The sequence below is a fragment of the Bombina bombina genome, chromosome 7 (genome assembly GCF_027579735.1).
Source record: "Bombina bombina isolate aBomBom1 chromosome 7, aBomBom1.pri, whole genome shotgun sequence".
In the NCBI taxonomy this organism is placed as follows: domain Eukaryota; kingdom Metazoa; phylum Chordata; class Amphibia; order Anura; family Bombinatoridae; genus Bombina; species Bombina bombina.
In genome coordinates, this window is record NC_069505.1 from 500,064,076 (window position 1) to 500,077,372 (window position 13,297).

At 37.2% G+C, this 13,297-nt stretch overlaps 1 pseudogene; it reads right to left on the bottom strand.

The window, feature by feature from the left end:
- The window catches only part of LOC128636468 (cytochrome P450 2G1-like), a 48,391-nt pseudogene extending 36,570 nt beyond the window's left edge, over positions 1 to 11,821 (bottom strand).
- Between the last annotated feature and the right edge of the window lie 1,476 nt (positions 11,822 to 13,297).

Below are 13,297 nucleotides of genomic sequence, written 5' to 3' on the forward strand. Positions count from 1 at the left end.
TCGATTTTTTTTTCTAAATTCACGGTTGCAAATAATGATCTGTGGCTTTCTAAAATCAATGCCTTTCCTGTAATCTTTTATTCAAAAGGATGACATATCTCCTCTTTCATGCTGTTGTTTCGGTTGAGGCTCCGGGACCCTCGTATTAAAAAGGCCTGAGCATAAATAAGTGTCACGGCTGTGTAATCAATTTATTTTTCTAAATTCACGGTTGCAAATAATGATCTGTGGGTTTCTAAAATCAATGCCTTTACTGTAATCTTTTATTCAAAAGGATGACAGTACTACAGCCAATGAAGGGCCTTAGGAAGACTGAGCCAAGGTTGGATTGTAGTATTTGGTTAGGCTAATCATGATGGCCATGTAGACCACCACCGCCGAGAGTCCTGGAAGTAACAGGGATGATGAGATGAAAGAGCTAAGAATAGTAGAACTTGAAACAACAGAGTTAGCCATGGGTGTTAGTGCAAAACCGCTTGGCTTTTTTTTGGCTTTGGGTGCGGCTATTCATGCAGGCCATATAGAGCTGACAACATTCGGTGTCGTATCAGCTATTAAACTAATAAGAACAGTACTACCAAAATACAGCCAATGAAGGGCCTTAGGAAGACTGGGCCAAGGTTGGATTGTAGTATTTGGTTAGGCTAATCATGATGGCCATGTAGACCACCACCACCAAGAGTCCTGGAAGTAACAGGGATGATGAGATGAAAGAGCTAAGAATAGTAGAACTTGAAACAACAGAGTTAGCCATGGGTGTTAGTGAAAAACCGCTTGGCTTTTTTTTGGCTTTGGGTGTAGCTATTCATGCAGGCCATATAGAGCTGACAACATTCGGTGTCGTATCAGCTATTAAACTAATAAGAACAGTACTACCAAAATACAGCCAATGAAGGGCCTTAGGAAGACTGGGCCAAGGTTGGATTGTAGTATTTGTTTAGGCTAATCATGATGGCCATGTAGACCACCACCACCGAGAGTCCTGGAAGTAACAGGGATGATGAGATGAAAGAGCTAAGAATAGTAGAACTTGAAACAACAGAGTTAGCCATGGGTGTTAGTGCAAAACCGCTTGGCTTTTTTTGGCTTTGGGTGCGGCTATTCATGCAGGCCATATAGAGCTGACAACATTTGGTGTCGTATCAGCTATTAAACTAATAAGAACAGTACTACCAAAATACAGCCAATGAAGGGCCTTAGGAAGACTGGGCCAAGGTTGGATTGTAGTATTTGGTTAGTCTAATCATGATGGCCATGTAGACCACCACCACCGAGAGTCCTGGAAGTAACAGGGATGATGAGATGAAAGAGCTAAGAATAGTAGAACTTGAAACAACAGAGTTAGCCATGGGTGTTAGTGCAAAACCTCTTGGCTTTTTTTTGGCTTTGAGTGCGGCTATTCATGCAGGCCATATAGAGCTGACAACATTCGGTGTCGTATCAGCTATTAAACTAATAAGAACAGTACTACCAAAATACAGCCAATGAAGGGCCTTAGCAAGACTGGGCCAAGGTTGGATTGTAGTATTTGGTTAGGCTAATCATGATGGCCATATAGACCACCACCACCGAGAGTCCAGGAAGTAACAGGGATGATGAGATGAAAGTGCTAAGAATAGTACTACTTGAAACAACAGAGTTAGCCATGGGTGTTAATCCAAGACCGCTTGGATTTATTTTTGTATTGGGTGCAGCTAATCATGCAGGCCATATAGAGCTGACAACATTCGGTGTTGTATCAGCTATAAAAATAATAAGAACTGTACTATCAAAATACAGACAATGAAGGGTCTATGAAGACTGAGCAAAGGTTGGATTGTAGTATTTTGTTCGGCTAATCATGATGGCCATGTAGACCGCCCGTAACAGGGATGAAAGTGCTAAGAATAGTACTAATTGAAACAACAGAGTTAGCCATGGGTGTTAGTCTAAGACCACTCTGCTTTTTTTTGGGTTTGGGTGCAGCTAATCATGAAGGACAGATAGACCTGCCACCATTTGGTGTTGTAACAGGTATGAAAATGCAAAGAACAGTACTACATAACACAACCTACTTACCATGGGTCCCAGAACATATGTTTGGTTGTTATATTTTGTAAGGGTAATCATGCAGGCCATATAGACCTCCACCGATAGGGTGAGTATGAGTAACAGCTATTAAAATGCGAAGGACATTACTAATTAACACAACATAGTTACCATGGGTCGCAGACCAAGAGCAGATGTCTTATTATTATATTTTGTATGGGTAATCATCCAGGCCGTATAGACCTCACCAAATAGGGGGAGTTACAGAGATTAAAGTGCTAAGAATGGTAGTACTTAAAACACAACCTTGTTAAAATAGGTAGCAGACCACATGTCTTATTATTATAATTTTTCAGGGTAATCTGGCAGGCCATATAGAACTCCCACGATAGGGGGGGGGGGGAACAGGGATTAAAGTGCTAAGAAAAGTACTAATTGACACAAGCTAGTTGGGTCCAAGAACGCATGTTTGATTATTAGAATTTATTAGGGTAATTATATATCTAACAAATATATCTATTTCTCTTCTATCGATTCTATCTAACTATCAATCTATGTATATCTATCTATCCTATCTATCACTATCAATCTATCTTCTGTCCGGGATGTTTTGAGACAGCCACTTTGGGAATGTTAGTTGATTTAGACCCATTATGGCTTAAAAGCAGACTCTGCATCAACTATGTAATTTTCCATGGGAGTTTTGCCAGGGATCCCCCTCCAGCATGCAACAGTCCAGGTGTTAGGACCCTTGAAACAACTTTTCCATCACTATTGTGGCCAGAAAGAGTCCTTGTAGGTTTTAAAGTTCGCCTGCCTATTGAATTCAATGGCGGTTCGCGCGTTCGCGAACAATACCGGAAGTTCGAGTCTGCGGTTTGCGAACCAAAAATTTTAGGTTCGCGACATCACTACACACTATAAAAAGGCATCAAACAATATACAGATGCCCATTAACCTGTAATGTATTTCCTAAACCCAACACAAATCTTTATTTTGTTTGTCATTAAAGAGACAGTAAAACAAAATTAATAAACTTAAATGATCTGGATAGAGCAAGGAATTTTTGAACAACTTTGAAATTTACAAAACAAAAAAAAGGACCACACTCTCAGACTGGACAGAGTACACATCCTAAGTCACTGCTACACCACAGCCCTGAATACTTACAGACAGTTGTACAGTTCCAAGCAACCCAGACAGGTAACCCCTGAGCAGCCCGGGTGACAGGCCCATAGCGAAACTCACATAGATTATTAACATAGCACACAGAAAACCTGGTACTCACTAGCAGGCACACAGTAATATTTAAAGGCAAAAATGGGAGAGTCAGTTGTATTTGGGTGACACGGGCCTTTGTAATTTCCCTATGTACATACAAAACACAAACATGGACAGCACTCTCAGTAAAGAAAAAAATAAACTTAAATGGACTGGATAGCGCATGGAATTTTTGAACAACTTTCCAATTTACAGAGCAAAAAAATGGACCACACTCTCAGACTGGACAGAGTACACATCCTAAGTAACTGTGACCCTACAGCCCTGAATACATACAGACAGCTGTACAGTTCCCAGCAACCCAGACAGATAACCCCTGGGCAGCCTGGGTGACAGGCCCAAAGAGAAACTTCCAAAAATAATCAATACACTGGCACTCACTAGCAAGCACACAGTAATTTTTGAAAGCAAAACAATGGGTGAGTCAGTTGTATTTGTAAGTTTCCCTTTGGGACGGTCACCCAGGCTGCTCAGGAGTTAACTGCTTGGGATGCTGGGAACTTTACAGCTGTCTGTAAGATTGTGCCATTTTTGCTTATAAATATTGCTGTGTGCCTGCTAGCGAGTGCCAGGTTTTCTGTATGTTGTGTTGATAATTTTCCAATTTACTTCTGTTATCAATTTTGCTTCATTCTCTTGCTATTCTTTTTTTAAATTCTAGGTGTACTCAGGAGTGTGCATGTGTCTTGAATCATCTGGCAACAGTGTTTATGTTATACATAGAAGCTCAGGAGCATGCATGTCTTTAGTAGTCTATGGCAGCAGTGTTTGTATCTATCAGCCTACCTAGCTTTACTCTTAAAGCAGTGGAGGCTCCTCTATAGGAGCACAGATGCACGTAAACCTCCTTTTTGGCTGAATAAATATCATTTTTCCAATAGCCCCACTATTGGAAAAATTATATTTATTCAGCTAAAAAGGTTCCAGTCCAATCTTGTAGAAAAAAATGCAGTTTTTGCTTCTATCACACCGCACGTGCGATAGATAGAAATAAGTGCAAAGGGCTTTAAGCCTATACTTCTAAGTGCCTGTGCGCCGCCCTCAACCCTGCTCCTAACCTTCTTAATCTCATAGTTTTTGCTCTGCGAGTGAGAGCCACGTGAGAGTAAGTGATGACAATGTGCAGGAGGAGGAGCCTGGTCGGAGCAAAACGGAGTCGGAGCGTGTGAGAGGAGAGGCCAGGGGTGGACCTACTGCAACCACAATGTAAGCTTATAGGGAGAAAAGTGGACTTGGAGTTGGAGCACCTTATCTTCAAAACACAGCAATTCAGATTATTTTGCAATAATTATAGATTTGCATCATGGCCTAAGCACTAAGACAGGGCCAATTGGAAATTGATTTATGCCAGCTTCCACTTATCAGCAATCTATGCTGACTTTCTAAAGCCAATAGTCCCCTATACCCTACCAATATACCAACTGTTTCAGGAATCTTGGCAGTATTGGACAGAGCTAGGAGACAGTTTAATGTTATATCAACACCTCTATCTCTCTCCGTACCCCATTGTTGAATAACACTTTTTTTTTTCTAAACCAACTTTATAAGTAGATTTTTATTGTTCAAGGATGGGCATTTACCATCTCTATTCTAACCTTTTTTCAGGTACCTCTATACAACTATTTGTGCTAATAAAGAAAAAGATAGGCCATCTTTTAACACCTGACTGTCCTATTTCCAAATAAGGCATTTTCTTACCAGTGTTCCTTATAAGTCTGACATTGCTAGATCTCTATCCTCTTTCAAAAGATTTATGCACATGAAAAGAGAAGGTTTGGGGCTCCATTTTCTTGATGCAGCATAACTGTATAAAGCTGACAGGAAAATATCACCTGAACATCTCTATGTAAGAAAGGAATATATTTTACTTCACAATTTCCTTAGCTCACCAGAGTAAGTTCTGTGTATAAAGTTATACTTCAGCTGCTGCCCAGTTGCAGGTAAAACAAATAAAAATGAAGAAATGAAATGCAGTCAATCAGCATCAACAGTGCTGAGGTCATGAACTCTTTTACTGTGATCTCATGAGATTTCATAGTAAACTTTCTAAAAACTGAATTGGGAAATAACATGAGTGTGCACAAGGCTCACTCCCTTGCCTGTCCCGGGACAGGCATACTGATTTGCTGCTTAAAGCCCTTTGCAATGGGGTTTGAATACTATGAACATTTTAAGGTAAAATATCTTTATTTTTTTACATAGAGTTGTTCAGGTGATATTTTCTAGTCAGCTTTTTACAACTATGCTGCATCACTTTCAAGTGTTTCAACATTTGGGTATCATGGCCCTTTAAGGAAGCAAGTAGCCCTTACTCTCCCCCTTTAGTTGACATTGGTAATGAGAACTTGACATAAGTTTGATAGATAAGGAATGTGGGAAAACATTTTAAAATGTAAAATAATCCTCTTTCTCCACTGCTATATTTGAAGCAAATTATAAAATACTTTCTAGGTGGTATTTAACCCCAGTTCATGTATTGTTCATGTATGTATTTGAATAAGCCACAAGCCGCCACTGTCTTAAAGTCTACTTCAGAATTGTTTTTTTTTTTTAAAGATAGATAATTACCCATTCCCCAGTTTTGCATAGCTAACACAGTTATATTAATATTCTTTTACTTCTGTGATTACCTTGTATCTAAGCCTCGGCAGACAGCCCCCTTATTTTAGTTCTTTTGACAGACTTGCATTTTAGCCAATAAATGCTGACTCATAAATAACTCCACAGGAGTGAGCACAAAAATATACAAATGGCACACATGAAATAGAACTTTCTAGCTTTGAAAAACTGTTACATTGCACTGAGATAAGAGGCAGCCTTCAAGGGCTTAGAAATGGGCATATGAGTCTACCTAGGTTTAGCTTTCAACAAAGAACGCCAAGAGTACAAAGCAAATTTGATAAATAAAAGTAAATCAGGAAGTTGTTTAAAATTACATTCTCTATCTGAATCATGAAAGTTTATTTTTGACTTACTGTCGCTTTAATGATGCACACTTTCTTTACCAGGTACAAACATTTTGAAATTAACAAACAAGACAACACTTTTTTTTTATTTTAGGGAAGTAACAATTTTAACCCTTTGAGTGCTAAGCACTTTCCCACCTGGGTGCTAAGAACATTTGAGGGTTTTTTAATTTTTAATTTTTTAAAATATTTTTTTTTTTTTAACTTTTTTTTTCTTTATGTTAAGATCCCCAAGACTTATACCGTTTTTTTTCTTCAATTTACTTCTATTATCAAATTTGCTTCCATCAAATTTGCTTCATTCTCATGTTATTCTTTGTTGAAGCGATATCTAGGTAGGTAGTGGGCACATGCCTGAAACACTGCATGACAGGAAATAGTGCTACCATCTAGTGCTCTTGCTAATGGTCATATAGTACTGCAGTCACATGCACACTCCTGAGCATACCTTCCTAATTTTCAACATAGGATAACAAGAAAACAAAGAAAATTTGATAAAAGAAATAAATTGGAAAGTTGTTTAAAATTGTATGTTAGATCTGAATCGTGAAAGAAAAATGTGGGGGTTTGTGTCCCTTTAATGCTAAAGATTACCTTTATAGGATCGCAGTTCCTTCATCAGGTAACACATTTCCTCCTGGATCTTTTCTTCAATTCCCTTGTTGCCAAATCCAAATTTCTTCAGAGTGGACAAACCAAATCAACGTAAAATTTTCCAGCGTTCGCCATTGCTGAAAATGATCCCTAAAAAAAAGATGTTTTAGTACTAATTAAAAAACAGTAGATACAAGCTATAGCTTCTAATAAATCTGTGGCCCTCTCTGCATTGGACAGCGATGGTGCTGATCGTTGGTGGGTGGGAGCATGAGGAGGTAGGGCGGCGCTTCACTGGAGGAGGCGGGAGGAGGGCAGGAGTGGGTGGGACTGCTATGCCATGCTACAGGGTATAGAATAAAACAAAAAACTGCATCATTGTGGGGGAAGGAGGGAGGAGGGAATAGGGGCAAAGAGAGGGATCCCATGTGGGATCCGTTAACAGAAAGGGATATGGGAGGGGGGTAGTTTATTGAGGGGGGGCAACTAAACTAAAGAAATCGAGCTGTTTAAGAGGGGTCAGGGAGGGATCAGGGGGTGGGATGTGTCAGGTGGGAGGCTGATCTCTACACTAAAGCTAAAATTAACCCTACAAGCTACCTAATTAATCCCTTCACTGCTGGGCATAATACAAGTGTGGTGCACAGTGGCATTCAGCGGCCTTCTATTTACCAAAAAGCAACGCCGAAGCCATATATGCCTGCTATTTCCGAACAAAGGGGATCCCAGAGAAGCAATTACAACCATTTGTGCCATAATTGCACAAGCTGTTTGTAAATAATTTCAGTTAGAAACTAGATATGTGCAATTTTTTTCGGATCGATTCGGAAATTCAGAAAATTCGGCAAATTCGGAGATTCGGATCGAACCGAATTTCCGAATTAAAATACTGCTGAATTTACCGAATAAATCCGAATTAGTTCGGATTTATTCGGTAAATTCGGATGGCCATGGATTACACTAGTATTGTATAGTATATTAGGTTATATCACTCTGCTATGGGTTACACCCAATATACAGTACATAATACTAGTCTAATACACAGCACACATACCAAAATTCCGAATTTCCAAACCGAACCGAACCGAATTGAACAGAATCCAGCCGAATTTTTTCGAATCCGAATGAATCCGAAACGATTCCGAAACGAATCCATTAAAGTTTTCCAAATTCGAATCGATCCGAAACTAAATTCGAAAAACTCTGAATCGATCCAAACTGAACCAAAACGAATCATGCACATATCTATTAGAAACCAAAAATTGTGAAAAAGTTAAAGTTTTTTTTAATTTGATCGCATTTGGCGGTGAAATGGTGGCATGAAATATACCATAATGGGCCTAGATCAATACTTTGGGTTGTCTACTAAAATAAATAATATAGTTTTGATAGGTAAATCTAAAGAAAGGCTCTATTTCTGTTGCTCTGGTCTTTTGGGGAAGTTTTTGTCTGAAATGCCCGGTCCTTAAAGGGTTAAAGAGGTTTACAAGGAAATGATGCAGGACTATTCCTAAAATCAGCTATCAAGTTAAAAACATCTGTAGTATGTTTATGAGGGAGTTATAGTGAGGTGAGGTGGTATATCCTGGTGTCAGGGACAGTAAAGCCATATTTAGACATTCATGATTTAGACAGAGCATACAATTTTAAACAGCTTTCCAATTTACTTCTATTATTTAATTTCCTTTATTGTACTGTTATCCTTTGCAGAAAGGTGTATCTAGATAAGCTCAAGAGCAGCAAAGAACCTGGGTTATAGCTGCTGATTGGTGGCTGCATATATATACTGATTGTCATTGGCTCACCCATGTGCTCAGTTAGAAACCAGTAGTGCATTGCTGCTCCTTCAACAAATGATACCAAGAGAATGAAGGAAATTAGATAATAGAAGTTAACTGTAAAGTTGTTTAAAATTGTATGTTCTATCTAACTCATGAAAGAAAAATGTGGGGTTTCATGTCCCTTGTATCATACCCTAAATGCTAGGTCACACCAATGAATTATCCAGACATGCACTACACAGTTCCAGCTCTACCAATGAACAGCCTAGTCATGCACACTGAATAACCAATGGGAGGTATGAAGTGAAGGCTCCTCCATAGGGGCAGCAAGGGCAGTGCACCATAAGATTTGGGCTAATAAATAAGTAGTAATTAAATAAATGCAAATGTGAAGTGGTATAGTAAGGATACTGTTTTTTTTTCAGGAGGGTGGGGCAGGGGGTTAGTTTAAAGGGACACTAAACCCATTTTTTTTCTTTCATGATTCAGATAGAGCAGCAATTTTAAGCAACTTTCTAATTTACTCCTTTTATCAATTTTTCTCCATTCTCTTGGTATCTTTATTTGAAAAGCAGACATGAAAGCTGGACCATTTTTGGTTCAGCACCTGGGTTGTGCTTGCTGATTGGTGGCTAAATGTACCCACCAATCAGCAAGTGCTATTTAGTGTACTGAGCCAAACATGTGACTGCTGTTAAGCTTATTTTCCTGCTTTTTCAAATAAAGATACCAAGAGAATGAAGAAAAATTGATAATAAGAGTAAATTATAAAGCTGCTTAAATTTGCATGCTCTATCTGAATCATGAAAGAAAAAAAATGGGGTTAGTGTCCCTTTAATAACAATAATAAAAAAAAACTTTACACAGTCTGCTCCTGTAAGAGATTTCTAACTTCTCTATTCTCCATAAGGACCCGTAAGAGCTCCTACATTCCCATTGGCTAACAGCAAATCACTCTAGCTCTGAATCCTACCCTGCCTGGGCACTATAATGTATCTTATATTAAGTACTGGCATACCATATCCATTGAAGACTTTGTCTAATAATGGCATATTTCCTCTGGCACCAAATTCCTCAGCATTGTAAATTAGAGCTTCTTTCACAGCCTGATAGCCACAAATGATAATCGCTGGTCGGAAGCCAAAGTAGAGTGTATATACTGAGCCATACTGACTGCTTAGCTGGAGAAGAGACAGATGCTATCAAAAATCCTTCAGATGATGGGAAGCTCAATAAAATACAGAATGGATACATACAGCAGTGACCATCTCCATCTATATATATATATCTATCTATTTGTATTTCCATCTCAACATCTATCTATCTATCTATCTATCTATCTATCTATCTATCTATCATCTATCTATCTCAACATATACTGTATCTATCAATCTACCTATGTATTTATCTATCTATCTCAACATCTATCTATCTATCTATCTATCTATCTATCTATCTATCTATCTATCTATCTATCTCAACATATACTGTATCTATCAATCTACCTATGTTTTTGTCTATCTTTCTATCTATCTATCTCAACATCTATCTATTTATCTATCTATCTAAACATCTATCTATCTATCTATCTATCTATTATTATTATGATCATTTATTTATAAAGCACCAGCAGATTATGCAGCACTATACAAAGAATAAAAACATTACAGGGATACAGTAATACACAAACAAGTACAGTAGGGGTAAATAACAGTTGTAGGTGCAATAATTGAGTTATACAAAAGGAGAGGAATGCCCTGCCCTTGAGCACAAGGTAGTTAACTTTAAATACAAAGTGGCCTACAGGTAGAGAGGCTCTCAAGCTTACAATCTAAAGGAGAGGGAATGGACACAGAAGGTGAGGGAGAAAGGAAATAAGTCTGATATAAGGCAGAGTGAACTGAGAGTGAGTGATGACATGGGGGGGGGGGTGACTGAGCAAGTGAGGTTTGGAAAAGTGTAAAAGAATGTGGTAAAATGTCAATACAAAGGCTGTGAGTCTATTTCAACATTCATCTATCTATCTATAATCTATCTATCTATCAATATCAACATCTTTCTATCTCAACATCTATCTTTCATCTATTTTTCATCTATCTACCTATCTATTTAATTATTTATCTATTACCTCTCTATCATCTATCTATCTATCTATCTATCCTATCTATATAGCTCAACATCAGTCTATCTCAGCATCTATCTATCTATCTATCTATCTATCTATCTATCTATCAATATCAACATATATCTATCTCAAAATCTATCTTTCATCTATCTATCTATCTATCTATCTATCTATGTATCATCTATCTCAACATCTATCTCAGCATATATCTATCTATATATCTATCTCAACATCAATCTATCTCAACATCTATCTATCTATCTCAACATCTATCTACCTATCTATTTATTTATCTACCTATCATCTATCTATCTAATCAATCTATCTATCAATCATATATCTATCTGTCTATCTATCTATCTATCTATCTATCTATCTCAACATCCATCTATCTTTCTGTCTCAACATATATCTTTTTATCTATTATCTATCTATCTATCTATATATCTAATCTGTCTATTTATATATCTATCTATCTCAACATTTATCTATCTATATCAATCTATCTATCTATTAATATCAACATCTATCTATCTCAACATCTATCTTTCATCTATCTAGTTATGTATCATATATCTACATCTATCTATCTATCTGTCTGTCTATCTATCTATCTATCTATCTATCTATCTATCTATCTATCTATCTATCTATCTATCTATCTATCTATCTCAACATCAATGTTTTTGAAGAACAGACCATTACCTTTAAAAGCTATGGTCAAATATTTACAGGCACAAAAAAATGTTAGAAAGTACCAAACATAGATTAAAAATCAATGATCTAATATACATGTACAAAAACACACTGCAATTTTCACCAAGAAGTAACATTTTTAGGAAGTTTCTCTAATTGTGATTCCATACCTCCATGAGGGTTTCGACAAGATTTCCTCGTTTTATTAGCAACAAATTCCCAATTATTGGAAGAGGAATTGGTCCTGGAGGAAGATTTTGTCTTTTGTAAAAATAAATCCATATTATGTTGATCAGAAAAATTGAGATAAGCAGAGTAACCAGTAGACTTCCAAGCCCCGTTGATTCCATGTTGACAATTGTGGTATCACATTTCCCATTGCATATATAGAAGAAAAAGAAGTCGACCTTCCTGTATTTCAAGTATTTAAAACACATTTTTTTATGTGTTTTGTGTTTCCTAATTTAAATACTAATTAACTCCCTGCTCAGCAACATCTCCTGATGGGTTTTGTGTTTAATACAAGGAAGAGAAAAGCATTAAAGGGACACTGAACCCAAATTTTTTCTTTCGTGATTCAGATAGAGTATGAAATTTTAAGCAACTTTCTAATTTACTCCTCATAGGCTCATATGCTAATTTCTAAGCCCTTGAAGGCCGCCTCTTATCTCAGAGCATTTTGATAGTTTTTAACAGCTAGAGGGTGTAAGTTCATGTGTGCCATATAGATAACATTGTTCTCACGACCGTGGAGTTACCTAGGAGTCAGCACTGATCGGCTAAAATACAAGTCTGTCAAAAGCACTCAGATAAGGGGTCAGTCTCCAGAGGCTTAGCTACAAAGTAATCATAGAGGTAAAAAGTATATTAATAGGACAGTGTTGGTTATTCAAAACTGGGGAATGGGTAATAAAGAGATTATTTATTTTTTATAAACAATAAAAAATCTGGAGTAGACTGTCCCTTTAACATTACACAGGTGAAGAGATAATAACATATGAAATAACACCTGGTTTTAAGATGCTGCAGTCATTAAATGTGGTTGATGATACAATCATTACATGCAGTTATAAGTAAAAAGACAGTTTTCTTATGAATGCTTAAATAAATATAAACAAAGGAACATAGGGGGCGCCACATAGTGTATCGCAAATATCATTGCTTTGTATGTAAGATTTAAATGTGCAATACTACTCACATTTAATAATTACCAATAGATGGTGATCATAAGGAGACTGAACTGTTAAAGCCGTTCAGCTGGATCACCTCCCGATTGGAGGAACACACAGGATGACCCATTGGGGTAGATTTATCAAGTAGCAGATGCCACCTCTAAGGGGGCGTTATTGCACAAGCATTTCACATTGTGCAATGATAAATGCCGACAGCGTATGCCGTTTCATCAGGAATATATATATATGTTTTTATATATATATATATATATATATATATATATATATACACACACACACACACAATATATATATCTATATATATATACCAAAAATTAATAGCACTGTACCTTCAAAGTAAGCTTAAAGGGTCACTGAACCCAAATTTTTTCTTTTGAGATTCAGATAGAGCATGCAATTTTAAGCATCTTTCTAATTTACTCCAGGTATCAAATGTTCTTCATTCTCTTGGTATCTTTATTTGAAATGCAAAAATGTAAGTTTAGATGCCGGCCCATTTTTGGTGAACACACTAAGTTGTTCTTGCTGACTGGTGGATAAATTCAGCCACCAATAAAAAAGTGCTTTCCATGGTCCTGAACAAAAAAATAGCTTAGATGCCTTCTTTTTCAAATAAAGAAAGCAAGAGAACGA